Here is a 27,616-nt window from a genome sequence, read left to right on the forward strand (position 1 = left end):
AAAATAATCTACGCAACCTACAGTAACTAATGAAGAAGTTACTGGATAATCTAACAGAATTTTTAAACATCTATGCAGTTAACAGAGGCTAGAAAAATAATTTATGCTTTCCAACAGTAATTAAAGAAAATATCTGTACAAACAAAAATAATTTTAAACATCCATACACAATTTATAGTAAGTAATAAAAACAAGTTTATACAATTAGGAATTATTTTTGAAAACATGGAAGTTGAAGTAGTTAACAATATGTATGCAATTTCAGTTTATACAATTAGGAATTATTTTTGAAAACATGGAAGTTGAAGTAGTTAACAATATGTATGCAATTTAAGTTTACACAATTAGGAATTATTTTTGAAAACATGGAAGTTGAAGTAGTTAGTAATATGTATGCAATTTAAAATAATCTGAAAATGTTGGCAACCTAAAGTAATTTGTAAAATAATATATATATAATAATATAATTGTATAAAACAATATTCTTAAAATAATTCAAACATTCGTCACAGTTTAAAATAATTTTTAAAAATCTGTATAGCCTGGGATAATTTTTGTAAAAAGTCTATGCAACTTGAAATAATGAAAACGGGAAGAATAGTTAAAAGTGAGTGTCCAAAGCAATAAATATTTCCAGAGTTCGGTGCTCTTCCAATCAGCACCGAGTCCTCCATTGTGCACACCCGGCCAACCAATTATACTACACGGCGTCCTTAAATATAAATCACAGTTCCAATTAACACCAATTGTGTTTACCCACTCCCCTTCTGCATACATGAATGTATTGCAACTAAAATTAGATGGGAGACTAATTACGAACACCGCTCCCATTGCCACCGTGACGACGGTGATCTATTCGAAAGCCAACGAAAAAAAAAAATAAATAAACGGGCGAGAGAAAGAAAAAACAACAACGGGGGGAAAGTGCATGTTAATAAAACGACTGGACCAGAGAATTCTTTAAATCGATCCATCAGCTGCAAATTTATACAATTAAGTGAAGCTGCAATTGGAATAATTATAGCACGTTTAATTGTTATCGGAAGGAATAATTTAAAAATAATTGCGACTTGATTTAATTCTCCTCTAAAACGGTGCAGTCTGCCTGCAATCTCAGGACAATATTTTCATTGTCTAATTGTTATTTGTTCATGAAGATTCACGGTGACTTGTGAATCGGACTTGTTAATTAACAAAATGTCTGTTTGAAGTCGGTATACAATACGATCAGACGATTTTTATTTTGGATATTGTAAGTAGTATTAAACAAAATGTTTTTCGGTTAAAATGCCAAAAAGAATTTTTATTTTTCACTATATTTCGAGAAGTATTTTTTTGTACTAAAGTAAACATTATAGGTGTTTTTATTGACGAGGGGAGAGTTTCTTCAAGTTAAACCAAATATTCATTAAAATGATTAGTAAATTCTTTTAAATTAAACGATTAATTTGTTTGTTACCAAAGTTTAATCTTTAGAATACACTTGTAATTAACACACAATTCTTCTTTTTAAATATAAATTAAGTCTGATGAAGACAACTGTAAGAACAATCAAAATATAAACAGTTAAATACTGACTAACAATATGTTTATTGCCAAGGCGATCTTCGGTGTTTCTTACCAAAATTAAATCTATAGAATAAGCTTGCAGTTAACACACAACTGTGGATATAAAAATAAATTAGGTTTGTTGAGGAAAATTGGAAAAAATCATTATATAAACAGTTTTTAAAAAATGTCTACTGACAGATCATTGCAATACCAACATTTTAATTAAAAAGCATGTTACTGATTGATATTGTAAATTGCTATATTAAAATAAATCTTGTAAATTACTATATTAAACATAGAATATTTCTTTCAGCTATTTATTGAACACTGAACGTTCCATGGATATCTTGAAAAAGTTGCAAAATAGACAGTAAAATATCAATTTAAAAAATTATTTCTAAATCTATATTCTGGAGTACAGTGGACCAATGAAAAATCAGAATCTCACTGAAATACCCAGTATACACAATAAATTAGTCCAAATATATCTACCACAGAACGAAAAACAAAATTTACTTCACCAAACGATGCTATCCATTTAATAAGAAAACTAAGCAATGTTACAGAATTCTACCATAAAATCTAATATCGACATTTTAGATCGTTGTCTTAAGTATTTTAAGTTTAGAACCACAGCATGCAGACAACACCATGAAGAAGAAGCAGTTTCGAAATAGCTGTGTTAATCGAAGTGCACCATTAACCTCGATCTTGAGCATAAAGAAGCAAGACGCCATTACAATTTTACTACGTACCTAAATCCCACATTAAAACCAAGTCTTAGACGATGCTCATTTATCTTTGACAGTTCACAATCCACATCTACGATCTTAGAGCTATCCTCGTGCCAACTATACAAAACCTTCGGTCAAGAACCACAAACATTATTCTGCATAGTTACAGTCCAATATCGTCTACAACTGGTGAAAAAAATCAAAAAGTTGAAAGACTAACATTGAAACATTAAAACATTAGGGAATTGTAACATAGGAAAATTAGAAACCATTGAAGAATTAAATACTTCAAAAGTTGAAGAGTTGGAGAACTGGAAAATAATTGTCGAGTTAAGAAACTGAGGGATTGAAACACCAGGGAATTGAAAATTGAAGAAGAATTAGGAATAAAGAATTAAAGAAGAATAAAGAATTCAAAAGTTGAAAAATCGCAGAAAAAGTAGGAACTCAAAAGCTTGGAGAATTGAGAAATTGAGGAATTGAAGTATTCAAAAATAGAAGAACTGATTAATTACAAAATCACAAGATTTCAAGGCTTGAGAAATAAGAAAAATTGAAAACTGAATAATTGAGTGTACATAAAGAGTTTTGAGATTTGAGGATTTTAGAATTGGAACGTTGAAGAACGAAGTGATTGAATAATTGGAAAATTGTGAAAATCTAGGATTAGAGAATTGAAGGGTTGAAAATCGAGAGGATGTGGGAGTTGAAAAATTAAATTATCGAACACGGAATATTTAAAAATTGAGTATGACGAACAATTGAAATGGGACAAACGATGCACGTGAAGAATTTGAAAACTCTGAATAATTGAAAATTGCGTAGGTAGTTGAAAAATCAAAGAATTGAAGGCTGAACGATTAAAAATATTGAGTATGGTGAATATAGAATAATTGTATAATGGGACAAATGAAAACGTGAAGACGTAGAAAATTAAATAATTGAATGATGAACAAACTGGAGCACGTCTGGCACGGATTTGCTATCAAAACGACCACACGCCCACCCCGTGGCCCATTTAACCTCGATCCCAAGCCGAAAGAACTAAGAGGCCCATTACAATTTTACTACTCATCCGTTTTTCCATCAAAACCTCCATCCCGTTCACCTCTTCGTCGGTTCACCATCAACATCCACCACAATCGATCTTACATTAATCTCGTCGGCAACAGTCTCATGATCCGGTCACCATATCTCTCACGGAAAGAAAAATAAAAAAAAAAATACACTTCACGGGATATCTTTCACTGTCTTCTTTCTCGTTGTATTCGAATGTCAACTACAGCTGGTTGAAGGGGACCAAATGCGTCAATCGTGCGGTATATTTGACCCGTGTTCAACCAGCTAAGCTTAACATTACGTTCGCCGTTTGCCAGGTGTGCGTCCTCGTTGGTTTTTCCTCAGGCTTTTTCTCGCCGGGCGAAATCAAGGTGGAAGCTGCGGTGACGGCCATTATCTCCTCGATCTTCGTTGTGCCCGTGTCCCGACCGCAAAATGTCGATTCCAGAGACGTTGTCTGACTCTGTCGATGATGTCTCGTGCTCCGCGATCCGGAATAGCCGATACCAGGCTCCTCCTCGCCGAGGCTAATTAGTACAGTTTATGCTGGCCGCTGCTGTGGAGATTGTTTTAGAATGAAATACACAATCGAGTTATCTGGGAAACGTTCGCGAGAATTCTCTGTTGGTTGCGAACGGGTTTGGAGATGTTCGATGAAACGAACTTCGGCTGTGGCTTGAATTTTCAGGGAGGAGATTTCAATGACAGGTTGGGATCTCTATGTGCTCGTCTTGGATCGGAATCTTAGTATGTATCATGATAGTATGTATACGTTTGTCTACAAATCTATAGATCTGCCTGCATAGATACAATTTATATGGAAAGATATCTGCAAATCAAACTACATGTAACTCTATGCAAATTGTTATTGCAAAATGTAGCTCTATGTCAGTCTATCTACAAATTTCTCTACCTGTGAATCTATCTACAAATTTCTCTACCTGTGAATCTATCTACAAATTTCTCTACCTATAAATCTATCTACAAACTTATCTGCCTATCATAATTTATATGTCTATAAATCTCCTTAGTAAAGTATCAATACAAATGCGTCTACATGTCTGTTTACGAATCGATCTATAAATCTATCTATGCATCTACTTAGCTATTCATTTACAAGTTTATCTGTAAATGTATTAAAAAATGTGTCGATTTATCAATCGACAAAGTGTATACAAGTACGTCTATTAATCTATTTGGGCATTTATGGATGAAGCTCTGTTATTACTTATATTATAAATCTATGAATCTATCAATATATAATTCTATCAATCTAACAATCTATAAATCTATTAATCTCGGAATCTATAAATCTATAAATTTATCAATTCATAAATCTATAAATCTATCAATTTATAAATCTATAAATCTATCAATTTATAAATCTATGAATCTATCAATTTATAAATCTACAAATCTATCAATTTATAAATCTATGAATCTATCAATTTATAAATCTACAAATCTATCAATTTATAAATCTATAAATCTATCAATTTATAAATCTATCAATCTATAAACCTATTTTAGAGCTGTCTCTTCAATTTTGAACGTATAGAGACGCAGCTCGAAGCAAAATAAACTCAAAATTAGCAGATGACACATCCAACATCTATCTTAATCCAACACAAAAAGCTCTAGACACCAAAACAATTGAATCTGTGTACGCAGTATCGAATTTAGAATAAATCCTCACTTTTATAATCTATAGACGCAACATAAAAAAAAGTATGAAGCAAAATTACACCAAAAACAGCAAGCAAAGTCACTCATCCACAGTTTCCCAAGTATCCAAATAAATTAAACCTAAGATCCATATATCCCAATAATTCATGCGAAAAGTTCACCAAATCAGTCTGAAATGCCCGAAGTATCCACGTAATTGTATCTGAGAAAACGTATCTAAATATCTAAACAATTGACTCTATCGACCGAAGAACCTATCCACAACTGAATATCTGGCTTACAGTGGCGTCGGCAGAGACGAAATGAACCTCCAGAAACGTGGTCAATTCAATTTGGTGTGGTCGCCATCCGAATAACTGGTTCTATCACCCCAGCATCCAATTTAGAGTCTATCCAGCCAAATTTTTCGACCGCAATGGCGTGGACTAGATCAAGATAGACACGCGGGGCAGCTGATTCAAGTCACATAAGAGTCACGCGACCAAAACAATTGAATCTCTCCGGCGAGAATCAAGTTTCGAGTCCAGTCACGTCAAGTTTTCGATCTCTGAGGCAAAGTAGGGTGCGAGGCCTGATCGATCAGGATTTCCCCGGTGACACTAGGCTTTCGGTAGACAATGGCGTAGATGCTGGCACGTACGGAGGCAGGAAGAGGGCAGGGTCGCGGCTCGAAGTGATGCTGCAGCCCGCCGGGCGGCCATTAAGAGTGTCATTGTGTGCGCGGGGGTTATTGGCAGGAAGAGGGGCATTAAGGCGGCAACAATGGACCCCTTTCGATCCCAGAAGCACCCGCTGCTCGCCCTCCCACGAGCTCTCGCTCTGGAATCTCGCCCTCGATCCACCCCCGCGTGCCCTGGACTCTAGAAACGCGAGGAATCCGTGATTTTTTAAATAGATACAAATCGGGGTCATTATTGTCTAGTTAGGGTGGTGTGTTCGGAGGGTTGGGCTGCGCGCTGTTTCCGTTCGGGAATTCAACGGATTCAATGAACGATCTGTCGTCGAGGAAAGAGTCGAGGAATGACGCGGCCGCGAGCGTGGATAACTATTCTCGGCTCGGCACGATGCGCGAGTAACACGAGACGCCGAGAGTTTAAATTTATCCTACGGGAGGCCATGGCTGGCCGACGGATGGCCTGTTAGAGTATGTTCTAGTGAGAGTGTACGCTTCGTTATGATTCTAGGCGGGTTCCTGTCGATTCATGAACACAGTGGCTTATCGTTTAACTATGGCTACCGGATCACCAGATTACATTTTTTAAATATAATTCTCAGGCTTGCATGACTCCTCTGACGTCCTGGATCGTGTCTAAGACAGGGTACGCCTTCTTCGAATTCTTTAAGAAAATTATTTCAGAGGTTCAACCTATCTGATGACCTAAAAGTATCCCAGGGCCAAGTTCGGACACTTAACTGTTAATTCAGACGAGTTTGACAACGCCATAGGTTAAATAGGTTCATATTTCGTCTGTGTCTCTGACTACCTCAAGATGTAGTAGGCTCAGACACTTAACTGTTACTTAATAGCCTATTTCAAGATTTATGGAAGACAACCTCACAAGTCCAAATCGAAGTTCTTATTGCAATTTAAAGAAATAATTATGAGGTTCAAGATTTGTCTGGGTCCCTGATGATCTCGAGAAGTATCGGACTCTTAACAATTTAAAAAAAAAAGTAATGAGGAGCGAGTGTGTTTAGATCAATTTTGAAACAAAGAAGTTCAAACGTCTGTAACTATATCGGAGACTACGTGCAAAATTATATTTACAGCTTACTCAACTTTGAATAAAATAGTTTCAAGGTTTAAACATCTCCGAGATGACGTCGAAGTTCAAGGTGCGTTTAAATCCAGATATTTAACCACTTTTTAAAAATAGTTATGAAGAATGAATGTCACTGATAACGTCTTTTTCAAATAATATTTTTAATAATAAACAGTAATATTGAGGCTGAGTTTGAGGTCATAAGTTATGTCTAAGGCTAGGTCTAGGTCATCATCAATTTTTTAAAGAACCGTTTCCAGATTTATTACGCACAAGTCTCTGTTGACCTCGATGCATGCTGGACCTTCATCCACAAACCTATCAAGTTTTCCAAAATTAATTGTAGGCTGTAACATCTTTGACAATCTTTTCAATTTTTGAAAATGTAATTCCAGTATTTAGACGTTGCTGATGAGTCTATGCCTAGGCCAAGATACAGGCCAATATCAATTTAAAAAAGAAAATAATATGAAGATGCAACCGTCTTTGATGACCTCGAGCCATACTACGTCCAACCCCTTAGCAATTTAAATAGTAATTTCAAGGTTTAAACAACTTTGGCCAACCTCGTAGGCTATATCTAAATCCAGGGCCACACCTTTATTAGTTTTTCGAGAAATAATTCAAAGTTCTAGATCTAACCCAAAATATAATTCTGACATCCATCTGACATTTATCTATTCTCAGTGATTTCCTCATATAACCTCTGATCACTTAATCTTTCAATAATCTGCTTCCCAAATAATCTCTCTGCCTGACCAACAATCATCCACAGGAGATTCCCGAATACCCATTATTTCCCTAGAAACCTACACCCAAGAATTCTAAAAAGATCATGTATGAAATACGAGGTAATTAAACCGTCTACAGACATCTTCGGACTTATCCCAATCACCAAAAGAACCCCAATTAAAAATTAATATATACATACACACAATATCAAACTCTAAACTCTCATACACCACCATCCAAATCAGCACACCATTTAATTAAACCCTCTACAGACATCTTCGAACTTATCCCAACCACCAAAGAACCCCGATCAAAAATTAATAAAAAAAAATTAACTAAAGAGGTCTAGATGTCATCGTTGATCATACACACTAGGCCATACTCTAGACTCGCATACGCCAGCATCCAAATCAGCCCAGGCACACCAGAAGCATACCAAGACCATGGAAAGGAAAACCTACCTCAATAGGCTGAGCCTGGGGGGCAGACACTGGCCCCGACGACGATCAACGTGCATCATCTTCGATCCACTGACAGGAGTCACACAGTCACTAAACCAAGTCCGCGCACCGTACGAATCCTTCTCCGATAAATGCTCACTGTTGTCCCTCAAACGATATTCTGCTCACTAAAACGCGCTTTCAGCCGGCACACTTCACTGTTCCGTCGGTCGTCTCTCGCGAATATTCTGGCCGCTCGCGCAACCGGCCCCGACTTCGCGTATTTTTAGGCGAAATTATGCAACGCCCGCCGTGCGTGCGTCCCCTTCGCTCCCCTTGAACTTCATCTCGGCGAGAGTCTGCGATTCGGCGGATTTTTTCTCGTGAAACCGACGCGACCGAGAGCGCCGTCGGACGGCAGCTATCCGCGCGTTCCTTCGCCGCGGACGGTATTTTGGTCGCGCGAGTTGAAGAGGATGCTGCGGGACCAACGAGAAACGTATGAGAGAGCGAGGAGAGAGAGAGAGAGAGAGAGAGGGGTGGTAGATCGGGGGACCCTGTCCATCGGCCGGCCTATATCCGGAGCGGTGGCGCTTGTGGAAGGTTTACGGTGTTTTCATAGGACTCGGTCTGACGGGACTCTGGGAATTGAAGTTTCTGTGAAGGACATGTCTGTGGGTGCTAGAAGCTGATTCTGGCTTAACGAGACAAAGAACGAGTCGAGATTAGCTAGACACCTAGGCAAGGTTCGGTAAATTGTCTGTCTGAAAGGATTGGTGGATCAGAGTAGTGTTGGAAGAAAGCCTGAGCCATGGGAACCTGACACAATAGCACACATTGGTTTCAGACGACTCGTCTGAAGTGACTCTGAGAATTGGAGTTTGTCCGAAGACGTTTGTGAAACATCTTAGAGCTTATTTTCAACTAGTTACCACAAGAGGCAGGCTAAGATTAGCGAGAAATCTAGGCTAGATTCAGTAAAATATCTGTCTGAAAGGATTGGTGGATCAGAGTAGTGTTGGAAGAAAGCCTGAGCCATGGGAACCTGACACAATAGCACACATTGGTTTCAGACGACTCGTCTGAAGTGACTCTGAGAATTGGAGTTTGTCCGAAGACGTTTATGAAACATCTTAGAGCTTATTTTCAACTAGTTACCACAAGAGGCAGGCTAAGATTAGCGAGAAATCTAGGCTAGATTCAGTAAAATATCTGTCTGAAAGGATTGGTGGATCTGAGTAGTGTTGGAAGAAAGCTTGAAAACGTGACACAATAGCACATATTCGTTTCAGAAGATCGTCTGAAGTGACTCTAAAAATTGGAGTTTATCTGAAGACGTTTGTGAAACATCTTAGAGCTTATTTTCAACTAGTTACTACAAGAAGCAGGTCAAGATTAGTGAGAAATCTAGGCTATGTTCAGTAAAATATCTGTCTGGAAGGATTTCAAGACCAGAACCAGTCTGAAAGTTGTTTCGAAATAGTGTGAGAGGTATTTGAAACTTGACCTGAATTTAGCGTGAAATAGGTCTGAAAGGATTGGGAGACCAAAACTTGTCAGAACGATTTGTGTTCAACTAGACTGTATTCTGGGTTCAAGCCTTTTTGAAGAAAAGCAAATGCACACCGGCCAAAGTATGTCTGAATGTGAACTAATGGAGGTCTCCCAAAATCTGAAAATATAGTGGGTAGTCTCCAAGATTAAAATCTGATCAAAACGTATCTGAGAACACTGTGAAAAGTGATTGAAGACTACCTTAAGAGTAGTCTACAATTGATCTTAGAGGACTGGGAGAACAGTCTGATAAGTAGATGGTTTTATTCGACGAGAAATGTATCTCAGAATTTGTTTGAAAAACTTAGGAAATCTAAGCTGCAGTTATGTGCAGACCTTGTGGAATGTATGTCAGAATATGTGTGAAAAGACCATGAGATAACTCGGAGATTCTCTGAAAGGGTTGGGAAACCTTCAATCCAGGCTTTAGAATTTCAGAATATGTGTCAAAAGACCATGAGGTAACTCGGAGATTCTCTGAAAGGGTTGGGAAACCTTCAATCCAGGCTTTAGAATTTCAGAATTTGTCTGATAAAGAATGGGAAATTGAGAAAGACTCAACCCAAAATCTATTCAGAATTATGAAAAGAATGGGAGTCCAAATCTAAAGCTGTAACAACGTCCTGTATGGAACTCTGATTTTATGGGAATTCAGCTTGGCATCGTTCTTAATGGACCATAATTCAGAACTCGTCTAAAAGGTTTGCAAAATCTGACCAGAGACTACTAAAACTTGTATGGAATTGATCTCAAGATTTGTGGGGATATTTCCCAAAATTTGTCTGAGGGACACTTGAAAGACACTTTCTGAAAGAATTAGGAAACCAGATCTGAATCAGAATTTCTTTGAACCATTTAGTAAAATGTAAAGCAAGACTCTAAGAGGATTGCACTTTACATAATTCTTCATAAAATAGAATCCGTACCAAACTCGAAACGTATCTGAAAAGATGAGAAGACCACCAATCTGATCATAACTCCCAATCCATCTAAAAAAATGCAATCTGATAAACTCTGAACTTCGTCGAAAACTTTTAGTCTTTAACCTACATTTAATCCAAAAATGTCTAAAAGAGCCATCCAATCTAACCCGAGACCTACTAAAAAAAATTGCTAACAAGTCTGTAGAACCTAACCCAAGCCTAATCCCGACGGTCGGAAAATCCACGAGCCCTAACTCAGCCACAGTCCCAATCAAAAGTAAAAAGATACAAAATTCACCAAGATCTGAGTCAACTGTAGTTGATCAAAATGTAAAACCAGACTCGAACCGACACATAACTCCGTCCACCTAAGAAGCCTAAGACCCCTGACATGATCCCAATCTCAACTACAATAAAAGAAATGCAAAACTTACTGTGTATTTGTCCAAAAATTCCATGATAATCGAGTATCCCCATCAAACTCAATTTACACCTTCCACAGCTGAAGGTACACCCCTCCCTGACTCTCTCTCTCTCTCTCAATCCCCATCCCCAGTTTTTGGACACTGCAGACTCCGTCCGACTAATTTAGGACACGATCGAGGTTGATTAAACAGGCTTCATCGCCAGTCGATGGAGGAGTAATTAGGCGAGTTGCCACGGACAAAGAGGCAGAGGGGTTGCGTACGTAATGCTGTAAATATCGACAGGCAGGAGGACCTGTGCGGGGGTGGATTTCGGTGGCGAAAGAACCGGAAGAGTCTACAATACTCAAATTGCGATATTGTGTCCGTTCACCCTGTTTCACTTTCGATGCCAAAAGAACGTCGTCTGGTCAAGAATAAAATGGACCAACTGACCTGATAGGTCCTCTGGAGCTACCTATCTTCCTAGGTACCACTCTTATCGGGTCAGCTAGGGGTTGATCTTTCGGTGTCTCCTAAATTAGGCAAATGTGGCTAAACTGACCTAGGTTTATGATGGATTCCTCTCAGAATTTATAATTGGAGCCAGTGAGTGATACTAGAATGTTAGTGAGTCCTAAGACCTCTTTTCTAAATTAGGACAGTGATTGAAGTGTCTCCTAAACTGACAAAATAGTAACTACAGCTAGAATGACCTGGGCTTATGATGGATTCCTGTCAGAATTTATTTGTAGTTCAGTGAGTGCAGATAATTTTTTCTGAATTAGGACAGTGGTTGAAGTGTCTCCTAAACTGACAAAATAGTAACTACAGCTAGAATGACCTGGGCTTATGATGGATTCCTGTCAGAATTTATTTGTAGAGTCAGTGAGTGATACTAGAGTGTCAATGAGTCCAAAGAACTTTTTTTTTAAATTAGAACAGTAATTGAAGTGTCTCCTAAATTGGCAAAATGGTAACTACAGCTAGAATGACCTGGGCTTATGATGGATTCCTGTCAGAATTTATTTGCAGAGATACTAGAGTGTCAGTGAGTCCAGAGAATTTTTTTCTAAATTAGGACAGTGGTTGAAGTGTCTCCCAAATTGGCAAAATGGTAACTACAGCTAGAATGACCTGGGCTCATGATGGATTCCTGTCAGAATTTATTTGCAGAGATACTAGAGTGTCAGTGAGTCCAGAGAATTTTTTTCTAAATTAGGACAGTGGTTGAAGTGTCTCCTAAATTGGCAAAATGGTAACTACAGCTAGAATGACCTGGGCTTATGATGGATTTCTGTCAGAATTTATTTGCAGAGTCAGTGAGTGTTAGTGAGTTCAACGAATTGTTTCCTGAATTAGGGCAGTGGTAAATTAGGTCTATTGTAGCTGGATTAAATCTTTTGTGTACAGCTGTATTGATTATTACAGATATACTGATGTGATTTATAATTTCTTGTCAGATCCACTGATCCGTTGTTAAATGATAGCACTGATTACTGACTCTGAAATTCTTTCACTGTTGTACGTCTCAATAAGTGACACACATTTTCTTTTTTAAATTGGGACTTTGATTTCTTTTTTGTTTAATTTTTTAGAATTTCTTTCTTCAATTGTTAGAGGATTGGCATTTTGTTGTCAAAGACCAAGAGAGAAAAATTAACTAGAATTCTACGGTTCCTTGATTTTTATTTTGAATCTAGCTTACGTACAATTAGAGTCTATTTTTAATGAGAAGGCTAGTGCTCGAAGAAACCCTTTTGGAAAAATTGCCGAGGGTGGGGTAATACGCTATAATGAAGAAAGTTTGACCTGCTTTCTAAGTTTTTCTCGTAAACTGCAAATTAAGGACTGGGTTTCAAAGTTAGTTGACTAACTAGCTTGTGCCAGTTATTTTCAGTTTAAAATTGTCAGAGTTGATTAGAAATTACTAACTGGTCGGAGCGAAATTTTTAGCAAAATGTAATCTACTTACACGTTGTTCGACGAACCGTGGATCTTTACACGTTTCTAGAACGCCATTTTGAAGAACTTTGTACTGCTCGGAGTTCAATAAAATATATGAGAACGCGGTTGTAACAATTCCGTTGCGATAACGGGCTTCCGTGTAATTTCTCTCGTCGTTAAATCACGCTACTTTCAATTTGCATAAAAATGAGGATGATTATTCGGTCGCAATTTACCTGCCGCACTTTTCAATTAGAAACTGCCACTATCGCATTAAAGAGCAGTCACAGTCGATTGCACCGAATCGCAATTAACAATTGTGGACCTGTAATCAATTGTAGTCAGTGGCAATTAACAATTGCAGTGAGCAAATCGTGACCGAATAAACGCCGTCGAAACGTCGTTATCAATATGCAGATTGCATTTCACTCGGTTTCAGTATTCACTTTGGGATTTTGGTATCGTTTTCAACAAATTCATCATTTAAAAATGATCGATCGTCGAGACTGTCACTTTTATGAATTTTATCCTGGGATTTTGTGATTAACCTTTTCGGAAACTAAAGAGAAACAAGTTCTGAACGAAGGATAATATTTCCTTAGAACTTTGCTATTATAATAACTTTCTCTACGATCACCTGCCGTGAAAGAGGATAGTAACTATTAATGCAATTAAAAATATAATTTCCGATCCAATCAAAAACAGGGTGAAATAAATTTTCTAGATCCGATAGCAACTATCACGAAAAAGAGCAATATTTTCGATTCAATGGAAAACAGGATAAAATAAATTTTCTAGTCTCGGATAGCAACATTCTAACACGCGAAGGAACAGCAATATTTTTAATCCAATGAAGAATCCGGCATTTTCAACAAATATTCCGGACTCTAATAAATGCCAGAGTTCTCATAAGAGGACAGTAATATTTCTCAACGAAGCGCAGGGTGTTCTACAGAGAAGCTATCCTAAGAAGAAAAGAATCTTTGGTCTCACAAAGATCAAGGTATTTCCTTGGAACAAATTTTCTGGACACCAATATCAACTTCCCGTCACTAGAGGACACTGATGAAAGACAAGCAATTTTTCTGGACGAGAGAAAAGCTAAAATAACAGAGACTGTAGTCCTCGACAAAAGGATTTGTTGGACCAGAGTACTACTTACACATTAATAGAGGACAAGATTCATTTCCCGTTGGGAAAATTATTCTTTTTGGAAACGGGAGATCATATTTTTACACATTACTCGGATTCTTCAAAGCTATCTATAATTTATACTACAATGAAGCACAAGCAAAAATCTCGCGTAACAGGATTACAAAGAGAGGAACATGCTATTCGCTCAGACCAAATTGTCTGGACTCTTTTGTACCATTAGAGAACAGCAGTGTCTCGAATCAAAGACGAACTATTTTCTGAACTGAAAAAATATTAGGGTAACAACCCTTAACGTAAAGAAGAAGATATCTTCGTAGACGAAACAGTCAATTTTCTGGACACCAATATAAACTTTGCAAAGTCTCCTATAACAGGATAACAATCCCCAATTCAACGAAGAAGTCAGAAATCTTATTTCTAGTACATGTACAACTTCATTCTCAAATAGTCAATTTTCTGGACTCTAATTTTTAGTGATCCCTCATAGGGCTGAATTTTGTGTAAAATGACGTCCGTTCTTCCTCTGAAGGGTAGCAAGGATCTAACTTCGAAAATGACATTTTCACTAGTGTGACTTGATCCAACCAAACTACTCCCTCACAGGAACCATTCATCATCCAGCCACGCACACAGACACAAGCCAGAATTCCTTGAACAAACCTGAATCTCCCCGAAACCGGTCGTCACCATCCAAAATCAGGCTCCACCATCCAAAAGTAGCCTGTTCGATCCAAACTCAGTCTGGTCCATCGCGAATCAGCTACACACAACTCCATCATCCCTACAGCTCCTCTTCGAACCTCCACTATCCTCCTCAAACAAGCTCCACGTGTGAGAGATCCAACCTCCTTCATCATCTTCCAACCCCAGAAAGAAGTCCCCCATTTACTTTTACTCCCTCACGAACTTACAATAACTAAACTCCACCAACCATCACACTTTACGTTCGTCAAAATCGTACATCGGCCCTTCGCCACGAAACCACCCTCTCGCATCTCCGACCCTCTCAAAATCCCCCGAAAAACCTTCGCATCCACTTACTACCTTCTGGTGCCACCCACAAGCTCACGAGCTTCGAGATCCACGCGTTTCACACTTCAATCTCTACTCCCACCCCCCAGTGAGCAGCCCCAAACCCTCGGATACCATCGGTTCCACTTACAATGCTCTCCCTTCACCATTCCCAGGGAAACAACCATGGTCTTTCACTGGACCTCCAAGAGACCGTGCTAACTTCTTCCCAAAAAACCCTATGTACTCCCTGATCCCCAAAATACTCGGTACCTTTCCTCCAGGAGGTAGCCACACTTCTACCAAGGATGCCACTCGATTGAGTGAGGAACCGAGAGATAGAGAGAGAGAGAGAGGTAGAGAGAGGTAGAGAGAGAGAGAAAGAGAAAGAGAGAGAGAGATGCATCTCACCCCATAAAATAATCACCCCCTGTGCCCTCCCACGCGCGCCACACTGTCTCCTTTCCATCTTCTTCCGCGCGTCTGGCCACGCGCTAGGCCTCGACTACTGACTCCGCTGCACTCTGCCTGCAGCTGCACTCTCTGCCCGCAGCTCTCTTCTCCGACAACGATTTCGTCGGGGGTGAGGTAGGGAGGAAGGGAGGGAGGGGCGGCACCGGATGGAGGGACACTTCGGGACGAGGGGCAGGGGTTGGTGGAACGTGGGGTGGGTGGGACCGTGATGGAAAGAGAGAGAGAGAGAGATAGAGTGAGAGTGAGAGAGAGAGAGAGGGGGTGGTAGCGGCGGACGGAATAAAGATCACCGCAGCGGTCGGTCGGCCCGACCAGAACGTGAACGTACTACTTGCTGGGCGTTCGGGCCCGCACTGTGCAGCCGACGGCGGGCGTCGCGACGCCTCGAGCCCTCGCGGAGGGGCTGGCCGAAAAGTGGGGGAGGCGCCTGCGTCCCGCGCATCCAACCCGAGCTGCTCCGGGCCGCCACCCCCGCGACCAGAGAACCCCAGCCCTGTCAGCTCGCCTAACTGTCTGCTGGCTCTACCTGAGAGAAACCCCCGAGCGAGAGAGACGCCGTGAGAGTACGAGCGAGCTCGAGCACCGAGGTAGAGGGAGAGCGAGAGCTCTCTTTGGCCGTGCGCTCTCTTCTTCTACCCCCACTATACCGCAGACGACGTGGCGGTGTCTTTCTCGCGCTCGTAAGCAACCGGCCGTCACTATGGAAAATATGAATTTGGGTCAGATACCAGCCGCCGTGCCCTAATGAACCTTTAATGTGACCTATTTCTTTTTTTCTGACGCGGCGCTCGGGCTGTTGCTTGAGCGGGCAACTTTCGGGCTGGCCGGGATCTTCGCCTGGGTCCAGGGTTTTCGATTTTTCACGGGATTTCTCCGCTGGTTTCCGGTGAGACGGTGCTTCGAGGATCATGGGTATGTAGGGTATCTTCAAAATATCCGTAAATATCTTTCGCCTTTTACTAAAGATCTCCGTGGAGGGTGGCAGTTAATCAGTTTGTAAAATAATTTTTGGGTATGCGTAGGCATCATTTTTGTCGTAAATGCATATAATCCGCAAGATTGACACTTCTGACGATTCCATGGCAGTCGTGGCTAGCCCTAGTCAAATGTATAAGTATCAATTGTTAATACATATTTCTTACCCTATTTCTTCGTGGACAAAATCAATGTTCTGATTGGACCCAATACAAAGAACTAACGATTTGAACTGGCTACCAGAAAATTAGAATCTAGCAATTGATGGATCAAAATGGATCCAAGTCCCTCCATCCGAGGGTTAAAGAAAGACCATTCTTAAATTTTGTACATTTATGCAATAATGCATGGAGATCTTATAGTAATTTTATTAACCCTTAAAATGCTGTATACGATGTGGGGTCCTCGAGAGACCCCACGTTAAAAAATTGTAGAATTAAAAAATAAAAAACAGATATGTTTAATATATGTATTTATTGATATAATTATGGTATAAAAACGTAAAATTAAATTTTATTCTCTTTACAAAAAGAAATTAATACATTAAGATTCTAAACAATAGAATATACTCTTCATTCGTCGTGGTCCAATGCAACGTACAGTTTTTTTCTCTATTATTTAACAATTACTTACAAAGTTATCAAGGAAAAATACTTTCTGGGGTCCGCATAGGACCCCACTCAGCATTTTAAGGGTTAAAGTGAAGATACAGCTAGAATTGGATGAATCTGCAACGTTTTTCATAGTAAACAACTTGATATAGCACATTTCTTTAATTCGTGTGTGCTTGATGTTTTTTAAAATGTTAAAAATGTTTTTGGGAACGACGATTAGTGTAAGGGGTTGTAGACGAGGGTTTCAAGTTGAGGGTTTGGAGTTCTCAATAGTCTCTAATAAAATAGACATACCGATGCATTTTATTAGGCTAATATTCAACAGTCATTAATTGTTCCGTTAAATCGGAATCGATTGTAACGCATTGTTCCCTCACTTTTTTCCAGCAAACATGGCGAGCGGAATACACGCGCCTGTCTGCGTAATTACATACAATTTACATCAGATTTTAATTTGATAGAAGCGAGTGGCCCGGGAACGCGTTGAAAGTGCGATCCTAATCGGACACCGCAGCGACAGCATCGATAACGCTGCTCTGATATTTCGTGACGTAATTACCGAGCGAGAAAACTCCATGGAAATTGCGAAATAAATGTTAACACGCGCGTCCCCGCGTGAGTCGCCGCTCCTCCCTTCGTTGTTGTTTTCGCTAATAGCGTGACTTTGTGATTTATTCCCGCGATACTTCAGATACGCGAACGAACCAGAAAGTGGATGATAGAGGAACGATTGCTCTATAAACTACTTTCACAGAATTTTTGTTGCTGAAAACAGGAAAAATATTTTTGTTAGAACTACCCCCTTGACGTTAGAACAATTCCGACCGAGTTCGAGAGCATGTTCCTTGGAGAGTGTTAGAGATATTTCAGTAAATCAAAAAACAGTTGATAGACGGATAGTTAACTCTATTTGGCAGATTTTCTTTCAAAATTTTAGATTGCACACTAAGGGATAATAGTAATTTTTTTCACTACCCCTCACATCGACTAGTAGCTTGTGAAAGCTGAGTTCGAGAGAATGTTTCTCGCCGCTTATTCGAGATATTTCAATGAATCGAAATCTAGTTTATAGAAGTGTATCAGCTTTATTTGACAGATTTTTTTTCAAAATTTTAGCTCGTCTATTGAGGTTAGAAAAACAATTTTTCGAAAACTACCCTTTGGCATGTACCAAAGGAAATAAGCACCAACTTTGTGAGTATAATATCTCGACCGTTACTGGAGATATCTCAATAATTCAAAAAGCAGTTAGTAGAGGTGACCTAGCTCTATTTGACAAATTTTTTCGCAAAATTTCAGCTTGCTCTATAAGTTCAGAAAAAAATATTCGAAACTCGTCTCTCTGCTGTCAAAAGACTAACCGAGGTGTCTAACTTCACAGGTTTTCATCTGGCATACTACACGAGACAGCTGACCAAACAAAAATGCTAATTACAGCTACAACACTCCTCTACATCCCATATTTTTTTCAAAATTTTATCCTGTTCGTTAAAGTCAGAAAAAAATTCATTTCACAGGACAAGGTCTATAAACGGCATCCGCCAAAACGAGAGAGTAGAGTACAGCCGGGAGTAGAGGTTAAAAAAATTCGAATAAACGTAAACAGGCATAAGAACAGGGGTAGGGGAGTGGAGTAAGTACAGTACCAGCATTAAAATAAAATAAAACAGAGAGGTTTTTCGCAGCGCGTTACGGTATATCACACGACCGTGGAAAACAAGTTCCACGGTATAATAATGACCCGACGTCAAAAACAGCGCGGCGCGCCAGTAAAAACGGGAGCAAACCCGGAAACTGGGGGGCGAGAGAGTATCAACTTCGAAAGTCAATGCGGAGCATTAAAGCGGGAGAGCTCGTAAACCGTGCGTAGTTAAAGAAGCTGTATCAAAGTTCCAGCCGGAAAAAGAGAGGCAAGGGCAGCCGAGCTGGCCGGCTAACGAGCCACTGAGAGATCATGCACGTCCATCAGGATCCATTGATCTTCCGGTCTCCCAAGGGGACACAAGGTGCAATGATAGTGCACTGTTGGATCGTTGGTTACGCAAACAGGAAATAAAAATCATAGGAGCCACATTTTGTGCAAAAATGCTGCAAGAACATTTATTTATTAATTATTGAAAAGTGAGCTTGACAATTTTGTTTTATACAAATGGTTGTATTTAAACACCATCTGGTACATGTGTCACACTGTTATCTAAAGCATATTAAATTTTCGTTAAAAAATATCCAATGGAAGTGCTGCTAGAACATTTAATTATTATTCATTGAAACATGATCTTGACAATTTTTTTTAAACAAATGGTTATATTTAAAAACCATTTGGTACATATGTTGCGTCACACCGTTATCTGAAACATATTAAATTTGCGTTAAAAAATATCGAACGGAAGTGCTGCGGGAACATTTAATTATTAATCATTGAAAAGTGAGCTTGACAATTTATTTTTAAACGAATGGTTATATTTAAAAACTATTTGGTACACATATTTGTCACACTGTTATCTGAAACATATTAAATTTTCGTTAAAAAATATTTAATGGAAGTGGGGCGGCAGCCATGTTTATTGGACGGTTTTCGTGGCAAGGATAGAGCAAATCATAGACTTGATCCTGGCTTGTCTGATCAAAAACTTGATTATGAACCTGATCTGGATCTAGCGCTCAATTTAAATCAGATCTATACCTCCCCTATCCTCAACTACAACGCACAATCTCTCCAAAAAGGAACGCCCTCTATTCCCAATCACCAGCTGCAATTACACATACGCCCGCCCCCACCGAAACTCAAAGGATCATTCGATCGCAACGACAGTCCCCAGAACGTGCTCACAATCAAACGTGCGAGTATATATCCGTGAAACAGCGTGCGCGTGATCGCCGAGGAAATATTACCCATAAATTCCGTAGATTCCGCGCGCGCGGAAAACAAACTGGAGCCGTTTCTGTGCTCCAGTAACGTGGATTTACGCAGGATCCTGAATCTAGAGTCGCGTTTCGAGCTGCGACTGGCATCCCTGATGCGCTAACAAAGCGGAAGAGTCATCACAAACCTAATTGCATTCACCCTTTATGGTCCTGTATTTAGACCCTTAGAGATTGTCATTCATATGTAGATAATGTCACAATTACATGGTAGGTAACTGAAAATTCTAGTATTCCTTATCTGTTCGCGAAATAGGTTAATCCTTAACTGGTGTACCGGGGTCTCTCTTGATGCCAATAAAATTTTGCTACTCTACCGTAATTGTGAGTATCAACTTCTTGAGGACATTCGGATTATTTAGTCTCAAATTGCATACTGAAATGTGCCCGAGAAAATTTATATAGAATTTTATGAAGTGTCCTAGCATGATTGGATCAGAAATGACTGACTGGTATACACCGGGACCCTCGTGACACCAATAAAATTCGCTACTGCACGATAATTGTGAATATCAACTTCTTGGATTATTTAATCGCAAATTGCACGCTTAACTGTGCCCGAGAAAATTCATATAGAATTTTGAAAATGAATTCTGTACCGCTGTGGGAATGCAGCAAGTTCTGGTGTGAAAGGGAACACGTTGGACGGTTGGAAAAATTAATTGAAAATTGCCGGGGCAAACGTGACGTCACAGGATGATTTGAATGGTCTGAAGGGTGGTTTTTCGCTGGTAGGACCTCCTTTAATGACTCCTGGGATCGATAACGAGGCCATTAACGGGCCGACCAATGTCGAACGGAGCAATTTCGCGCGGGAAAACGAAAGCGAAAAAGGAGATTTAATATTTATCGCGGGGATAATGGATTTCATAAACCGCTTTGCAGAGAGGCGACTGTACAGAGCACCGAGAAAAGGAAAAAGGCGGCGGCTGTTCAGAGGGGAACGAAGCGGCTGACAGCGTCGCATTAGCCGACAGCCAGCCGCGATGGTTTTGTTTGCAACTTTGCGGATCAATTATTTATGGGACTCGTTAACGGACCTGGTCTACGCCTGCTGCCTTTCGTTACGTTCTACTCTGGCTTCCTTTCCACTGTTTCTCCTGCCTTTTTTTCGACCGCTTTCCTCCTTTGTTTTCTTATTGTTTCGAGCGATTGTCATTTGCGCTAGGATTAAAGCCGGCGCCTGCGCGACCTACCCGCTATAACTTTCGACTCGATGGGTATTTTCACTTGGAAAAATTACTCTACGCTCTTCAAGTATGAGCGAATGGACCCGCAAAGTTGCAAAACAATAGCTGCAGTAGGTTTTTTTTTACTGTACGCTTTTGTATCGAGATTTATGAAATCAATACTGTATATTTTTTCAAAAGTTTTTGTGCAAGCATATTCTTTTTTATAAAAACATTACTGCTATGTTTTTGAGATATAGACTAACGAACCCTAAAGTTTCAAAATGATATTTGCGGTAGTTTTTTTTTTTTATTAATTACTGTACATTAATTACTGTATGTCGATGACAGTGTATGATACTGTAAATGACAGCGACTTTGTGTCAAGCATGCACTTGTGCTGTTTCCAATTTTCTGGTTTTTTATGATGGTACATTTTTATTGATATCAACTGTTTTATGTTTCAGTTTCGAATATGGAAATCGAACTTGGAAAACGGTACAGTATTTTTCTGTCGGCCTGATACATGTTTACAGAATGGAAAATAGAAATGCAGATTGTTAGAAGTATGGTTGTTGCGTGCGCTGGCACGAAACTGTTTTTTGGAGGCTCTCCAAACGGTGGGCGTGATTCAGATCGCACGAGTTATGCGATGCAAACATTTTCGACATTTTAACACTCTATCGGATATCGTACTTCCTCAATAGAATTTTGAAAAAAAAATGACAGCTTGCGTAACATTTGTTTAGATGCCAGAAATGATTTTATTTACTTAAAACACTCATTCAACTTATTATTACACTATGAATTTATATAATTTTATCTGTACATTTCTATGGTATCTACATCTTCATATTAGTATTATAAAAAATGAGCAACATAGGAGAAAATAATTTAATTATTTTTATTTTAATAAAAGGCCATCATTTTTCGACACATTATCCACTTCGATTCCAACAACAATTATAATTGATCATTCTAATAAGAGGAAAAGAATATCGAAAAATATTATCACTTGCCTGTGGTGATATGACCCGAATTTATACGTTCGTCATTGGTACACCCTTTATCGGTACACCCTTCGGTATAGTCATTTTACTATGGCATAAACTCGTTTTATCGTATTTGTTGAATGAAACAGGTTGCCCATATTCTCTCAAAGCTTTTTATTCTGGTGCTGGTGAAAAAATGTATTTCTGGAATATAATCAACAATAAACGATCGAATAAATCGTCCATTCAATTCGAAGTTCGTTTAACACTTTTATTTATTGCTTCGGAATGGTATTATTGTTAGACGATATTAAATTCTCTTTTGATTTATGTACTAAATACATTTACTGAAAAAATCAGTACTTTGTGAATGAATAAAAACACATACAATCGCACACATCAACTCTATGTATCATAGAATTTTTAAATATCTTAACTCACTTATGCAGGACAAAAAATAATTTTTCGAGAACCACCCCTTTGCATCTAGTAAAAGAAATCAGGACCAACTTGGTAAACAAACATACTTATATCTCGATAACTACTTGAGATATTTCAACAAAACAAAAACCTAACAGTAACCATATACTAACACTATCTCACATATTTTTTCAAAATTTTAGTTCATTGATTATGAACAGAAAAAAAAATATTCCTTGAACGTATGCCAAAAAAAATCGGGATCAACTTTGTAGATTTTTATCTTTTATCTCTATTTTTATCTATACCACGTGAGGTAAATAAACAAATAAAAATACTGACAACAGCTACAACTTTCCTCTACATCGTACAATTTTCTCAAAATTTTATCCGACTCGTGTTGGAGGTCAGAAACAAATTCACCCCTAGAATGACGTCTGCCAAAACATCAAGATTAACTTCGTAGACTTCTATCTGGCATAGTTCTTGAGATAAACAAACAAATAAAAATGCTGAAACAGCTACAACTTTCCTCTAAATCGTACAATTTTTTCAAAATTTTATCTGACTCATGTTGGAGGTCAGAAACAAATTCACCCCTAGAATGACGTCTGACAAACATCTCAGGGACAACTTTGTCGATTTTTATCTGGCATAGTACTTGAGATAAATAAACAAATAAAAATACTGACAACAGCTACAACTTTCCTCTACGTCGTACAATTTTCTCAAAATTTTATCCGACTCGCGTGGAGGTCAGAAACGAATTCACCCCTAGATTGACGTCTGCCGAAAAAATCAGGATTAACATTGTCGATTTTTATCTGGCATACCACGTGAGATAAATAAACAAATAAAAATGCTGACAACAGTTACAACTTTCCTCTACGTCGTACAATTTTCTCAAAATTTTATCCGACTCGTGTGGAGGTCAGAAACGAATTCACCCCTAGATTGACGTCTGCCGAAAAAATCAGGATTAGCATTGTCGATTTTTGTCTGGCATACCACGTGAGATAAATAAACAAATAAAAATGCTGACAACAGTTACAACTTTCCTCTACATCGTACAATTTTTTCAAAATTTTATCTGGCTCATGGGGGTCAGAAAGAAATTGGTGTTTGGCATCGCCTCGTTCGTAATCGAGGAGTAGCGATCGCCGAAATATAATACGGTTAAATATTGTCTCGGAGAGGAAATGATTTTTCGAGGACAAGAATAAACCGTGAGGAGTGAGGGGGGGGAGTGAGCGGGTCCTGCGAGAAATAAAAGATAATAAGAAGATAACGCGACGGTATAATGAAAAGTTATGGCAGTTCTGTGTTTCAATATCTGCGGGCTACCCACCTCAGATACGTACTTGAGGCTCCGGCGTACAAGGAGAATTCGAAGTACGTATAATTTGAGTTATGAGCGCTACGGGGCAACGATCAAAGTTTTCACTGTTAGTAGTTTCCACGTGGAAGTCGTGCGCAGCCGAGGATAATGCTCTGCCACTGTGACATATCCTGCGGAACACTCTATTGTATTTTTATGCGAGTACACAAACTGTCCAGATATCTACGATAAAATTGACAGCGATTTCGCTGCACTTCAGTAAATAATTGATCGACCAATTATGTACATATTTCAATGAAACAAATCGCTGACACTGAGTAAGCGCTATTGACACTGCACACATTTTTTCAAAATTTTAGATCGCTTATTACGGTAGAAAAAAAATTAGTTTTTGGAAACTATATGGAAATGGAGAATCAACACAAGGGAGATCAGGACTATCTTCCTGAGCATTTCTCTCAGTGACTATTTAAGATAGACCAGTAAAACAAGCGGCAGATGGTAACTGTATATTAGATGTACCGTCACGTATTTTTTTTCAAAATTTTAGATCAACTAGTAAAGATAAGAAAAATTAAAAACCCCTCGAGTGATCGAAGGATATCGAGAGACCGAGAAGACTATAATTCCATAAGCAGATCTCTCGATGACTGTTTGAGGTACTCGAGTGTAACAAAGAGCAGATGTTAAGTATGTGTGTGCTGTACTCCGTGTAATTTTTTCAAAATTCTAGCTTGTTTGTTAACGTCAGCAAAATATTATTTCTTCATACTACCTCTTCAATGACGTTTGCCCAAGGGAGTCAGAACAAAGACTCGGTCACTTCCTGTTTTCTCGGTAACTACTTGAGATATTGGAACGAAATAAAAAGCAAATATTAGCTACATATGAGCACTGTATCATACATATTTTCGCAGAATTTTATCTCGCTCACTAAGGGCAGAAAAATAATTCTTAAAGAACTACCCCTTGACATGTACCAACCATGAATGAATAGCTTTGAAAATACTTGTAAGATTTAAAACGAAAAACGTGGGGCGCATGCAATAGATAATTGATGCATGAATAGTTCACCTAAATCACTAACAATTCTATTGCTCTGCAAACGATATGAACTGTTTTGTGCGAGTTTTCTCAACGGCAGCTACTCTCTACACGCCTTACTACATATGTATTATCTTGCGCCCCACATTTTTCGTTTTAAATCTTACAAGTATTTTCAGAACTATTCAAAATTCACAATCACAAATTTTCAGGATTATCTCTACGGGGTTAGGAACTTGTGTGGGGCTAGGAAAAATTATTTCATACTTTTCAGTCCGTTTTAAAAACGTGGTATTTTTAAAAAATTTATTTTTATTTAAATAATTATTTATTTTTGCATGTAACCTTGTAAATTATAATTATTTGGAAAATCTTTCTCGCGTATCATCTCGTAAACCAATGCTTCTAACTGACCATAGAAAATCAGGTCGTTTGGTACAATTGCAAAAAAGTTATTTTATTTTAAAGGGCGGACGAATACGTTTTATAAGAGTCGCGTTCTAAAATCGGACATTTCATATGCAACAATCTAATATTATTTAAAAAAGTGGAGGTTGGGCTGACGATCTGAAGGTCAGAGATAAACCCTAGATCGGCTGGGTCCGAAGGCCGTCAACGAGGGATAGGAAGAGGGTGACGCGAAGTAGCGAGGCTCGCTCGCTCGCAAATGAGCTTGATTCCGCCGCATGTCGTATTCCCGGTTAGCCCCGTGTATCGAGTCCATCTATTTAGCGGCCGGCGATGTAGGACGAGCTGCGTACGTATGTATATGAGTCAATTAGCATACAAAGCAGTCGTATTTGCGTTGATATTAGACCACCGCTGCGCCACGCCGAGAGTGCTAGCCGGCTTTATTAAGCGTATCTTTCAAAACCACCGACGACGGTGTTGGTCCAGGGTCTCTCCGCGGCCCTCGACCATCGACCCTTTCTACCCTCGCAGCTACGACCATCGACAACCCCTCGCAACCCCCTGCCCTTCGCAACCGTAAACTTATTCACTCCAAGTGGGGCTCTGGCACAGCGAATGCGAGCGAACCTGGGCGAGACACCTTTGCGACATTGAAAGCCGGCGACCTGGAATCCTAGGCAGGCCTTCTGATGCATCGAACGTCGATCCAGCACACCGTCGTAGAAAATTGCATCGGTGGATCGTCATTAAATTGAAAGTATAATCGGCAGTTTCTGCTTTTCAGGAGAATTAGATAGGGGGGTGCTTTTTCAAAACTTTATTTTCTGCAGTGGGCGAGAAGGATTTTGCAAAAATTATGTGGGGTTCAGGTATTTCCCTGCAGTACACCCCCAATGAAAATTGAATAGTTGGATCGTAATTAGATTGAAATTAAAAATGGGCAGTTTAAGATCTTCGACAGGGGGTGGTTTCATAAAATAATTTACAGATATGAATGAGTAAGTCAAAATTTTTGGAAGAATTAGGGGAAATTGAGATATTGTGTCTTGATTTGTTCAAATATCTTAAGTGGTTGTCGATATAATTAATCGTAAAGTCAGCCCAATCCCCCATCGGACGCCTTCGACTTCAAAAAATGAATCCGGACATGTCCGGAATCAAACTTTGTTGGCTTATAATCACGAATCTTTACCGAATGTAATGACACCGAAAAGAGCACTCAATATCGCTTTATACTATCACAAAATTGTCAATAAAGTTTTGTAATTTTTAAAAAGCTTACAGAATGATTGGTAATATTCAAATATTAGTAGCTATACTAATTTAGATGATAACAAAATAAAATCTATGCGAAAGTGCTCTGTATACCTACCGGAACAACTTTTGTAATACAAGAATTTACAGAATTTTCCTTCGAACACTTGAAAATCGCCAATGAACAGACGCTGTCTTAGAGACTGTTTAAGAACGGCCAGCGCGCCTTAAAATCTCTCGACTTTCGATAAAGGTTACTACTTCACGGGTGTACAAATAGAAGAAATAATATTGCAGCCTTATTCTTCAGACCTTTAACTACAACGAACAGCAAAAATTGTATGCCATACGCGAAAATTTAGAAATCGAATTTTCTCCACTTTTTCGGGCCAAATACCCCACTGTGTGCGCCGTTTGAATCACTGTGGGACGTTTGAATTTGGTAGTATTCCTGAAGAAAACAGGGCGTTCAGTTTCCCAGCTATCATGTAAAAATATCTTGAAGGAAAATACAGACTGGTTTGCGATCGTGCAGAGTGTGGCTTCGATATCGAGTGCAGTACGACATAGTGACGGGCCATGTGACGGTCTCCGACACGTTATCTGTCCCGTCACCTACTTGCTATCGGGCCTTGGCAGGCTGGGCATCTCTTTCGCTCTCTTGTCTTTTAATGCACACGCGTGTCGGCGCAGCCGTGAATCGTTTTATCGGCGGGGCAGCGCTCTCTCCCCGGCACGGCGTCGTAACTTCAATTGAATCGGCGTGCACGCGGCCGCGGAATGATATACGCAATGCATTCCGCGCGCTAGCATGCAGCTGGCACGAAAAGCGCGCGCGGCGGCGGTGGCGGCCCGACCGTTGTGCCTCGGCTTTATCTCGGCTTTGTCCCCGACACGTTCGTTAGCTTAACGGTTTTGTCCGTCCCATTCCGCTCGTTCCACTCGTTTTTCTTTACTGCACGCCGCGCCGACCCCCGCGGACGCGATTTACTCCCTCGAAATCGGAAGACGAATTGCCCCGTTTTTCTCCAGACCTAAAATAT

At 39.3% G+C, this 27,616-nt stretch overlaps 1 protein-coding gene and 1 non-coding gene across 5 annotated transcripts in view; both read left to right on the forward strand.

Annotated features, from left to right (window-relative positions):
• Nucleotides 1–27,616, forward strand: part of Mib1 (E3 ubiquitin-protein ligase mind bomb 1) — a 640,458-nt gene that overhangs the window by 410,193 nt on the left and 202,649 nt on the right. The window lies entirely within an intron of this gene.
• Nucleotides 16,346–16,460, forward strand: LOC143218225 (U5 spliceosomal RNA). The gene has a single exon (XR_013010995.1). It is a non-coding gene; the product is annotated as a U5 spliceosomal RNA (small nuclear RNA).

This window comes from Lasioglossum baleicum, chromosome 18 (genome assembly GCF_051020765.1).
Source record: "Lasioglossum baleicum chromosome 18, iyLasBale1, whole genome shotgun sequence".
Taxonomy (NCBI): domain Eukaryota; kingdom Metazoa; phylum Arthropoda; class Insecta; order Hymenoptera; family Halictidae; genus Lasioglossum; species Lasioglossum baleicum.